This window comes from Procambarus clarkii, chromosome 59, assembly GCF_040958095.1.
Source record: "Procambarus clarkii isolate CNS0578487 chromosome 59, FALCON_Pclarkii_2.0, whole genome shotgun sequence".
Taxonomy (NCBI): Eukaryota; Metazoa; Arthropoda; class Malacostraca; order Decapoda; family Cambaridae; genus Procambarus; species Procambarus clarkii.
The window spans coordinates 3315627-3317854 of record NC_091208.1 but is presented as its reverse complement, the minus strand read 5'-3'; the positions used below and the strand labels follow the sequence as shown (position 1 = coordinate 3317854).

Genomic DNA, 2228 nt, shown 5'->3' with positions numbered 1-2228 from the left:
CCTCCCTCCTAGCATCTCTCTCTCCCCCTCTGTCACTGATTCTCCCCCCCTCCTCATTCATACTGCCTCCCACTCAAGTTGCATCGTTCATCCACCCACCAGTCGGCCATCACTGATGCAATGCGTGCATTTGGAGCCAACATGGTGCACAGATGTTTCTTGATTGTGCAGATATGTAAAACAAAAGCACAGAATGAACATTCCAGCCTTATGGCAATTCAAAATAATAGGAATAATAGGCCGTGAATCTGTGAAGTCACAGTGGGCAAACTGGACCATCTCCCACCCACCACAACAAGCCGGCGTGACGCTTGGCGGACCCCTTCCTACCCGAACTTTGTTCGGGTAGCATGACTCCCCAACCCCAATCGGGAAACTGGAAGTTTCGGATAACTAAAGTTCGGAAACCAAGTGGTGCTCTGTAATCTTTTAAAAATAGTAAATGCCATTATTTTTGCAAAATTCCTGAATATTGTCAAAATGACGGAAACCCATATGTCAAAAACACATGGAGATATACCAATCCTGGAAGACATTCTTCCATCCCCACTTGAAACTGTTGAGCAGGTGGAAAGTCTGTCACATGAGCTAAAAGTTAACAGTGAATATAAAAAGAGTATGGTAAGTGTTGCTTAATTCTTTTAGCCTGAGTATGGTAAGTGTTGCTGAATTTTTTTAGCCTTGTACATATGTCTTTTGATTAGTTTTTTTGCAGATGAAGGAAGGTGGGGTGGCACATAATTGATTGTTCAGTGTTATGTTTAAGGTACAAATAAAACAAAAGCAAAAGTTACTCAAATTCGTTGATTTTTGTAATAGTTAAGAAGGAAAATATTTTAATGCTATTTATTTAATACAGTTGGAAATTAGAAAATCTAATGTTGAGATTGAAAGATATATATTATTCTCTATTACCTTACAGCTTATGCATTATTTTAACAGGTCCAGACGCTGTCTCAAATGGGCGGTGCAAGCTGTGGAGACACAGTGAGACGAATGATGAGGAGGATAGGGACCTATGGGGTCTGGTCTCAGTATTCACTCGTTGGGCGCAAGAGGAAACGTGTCTTCAAAACCTTGGATATTTGTAATGTAATAATAAGTACGTAAATTTGACATTTTTTTGGATTATATATATGTCTGCATGTATTATGTATTATACTTGCATGCTTGTTAATGACTTGTATTCTAGTCTTGTGGGTATCTCCTTTCTCCTACGGGCCAAATGCTTTGTTCTTACCTAGCATTTTGCTTTGTTTGGGTATGAATGTTTGTGTACCTTCATTGTATATTTTGCAAAATTTGCCATATATCTCATTACTCCTCTGCCTAGCAACAAGTCTGTCTAATTATACTCAATAACTATTTTTCAAAGTTCCCCATAGTGTCCTTTATTGAAATAGAGTTCATGAACCGTTTCAATATCCTTATTTTCTTCTAGATTATATCTTAAAGTATATTTAAATGTTATTGTGACATTGCATTGCAATTGAGCTGCGTTGTTAACCATTCTGTTCATTTCATGAGTATATTTTATTTTCTATTTTTTCATATCATTTTTTTTATCTGTTTTTATTTTTCAGTGATGGGAATATCAGATCATTTGATGTTCCCATCAGAAAATTGGGAAAGTGAGATCTTTTGATGTTCCCAATTTTCAGATGGAAGCATCAGACCATCATGGAATGCATGGGATGAGGTAGTTTAGAATGGTGGGGAGGACGACAGGGGGGATGGTGGGGAAGACGAGGGAACAGAGGAGAGGGTAATGGTGGGGAGGACGAGGGGACAGGGGAATGGAGAATGCTGGGGAGGACAAAGGGGACGAGGAGACGGAGGAAGACTGGAGAACAGGGGAACACCTAAATAAAAGCCAACAATGTTATTACTCTGTGGCTTCTTGTCTCCTGACAAAAAGAATTATAATTATATATATTAATTAATTCTTATAACTTTCCAGAAGCCTGTATCAACACCCACACTAATGCAACTGAAAGAGATGTTGAGACAAGTATTGCTGATATGTTGAAGAACGCCCCAAACAAACACGGTGGAAACAGATACAAGGTAAAGTTTGCCAATTTGCTGTAGTCTAATTCAATCTCTTTTTAGTAATCTTTGTGAACATTTATGCTATGAATAAGATAAAATAATGTAATTGATTTTGACTAAATATGTAGATATATTTAATTTTCTGAGCACTAATAATGAAAGAAAACCAAAACAAG

General features: G+C 37.7%; 1 long non-coding RNA gene across 1 annotated transcript in view; it reads left to right on the top strand.

Moving 5' to 3' along the window:
- The first annotated feature begins 968 nt into the window (after nucleotides 1-968).
- LOC138353621 (uncharacterized) overlaps nucleotides 969-2228 on the top strand; it is a 1691-nt gene continuing 431 nt past the window's right edge. The window contains exons 1-2 of the long non-coding RNA XR_011223212.1: nucleotides 969-1102; nucleotides 1961-2067. This is a non-coding gene — a long non-coding RNA (uncharacterized lncRNA). The remainder of the gene's footprint in view (nucleotides 1103-1960; nucleotides 2068-2228) is intronic.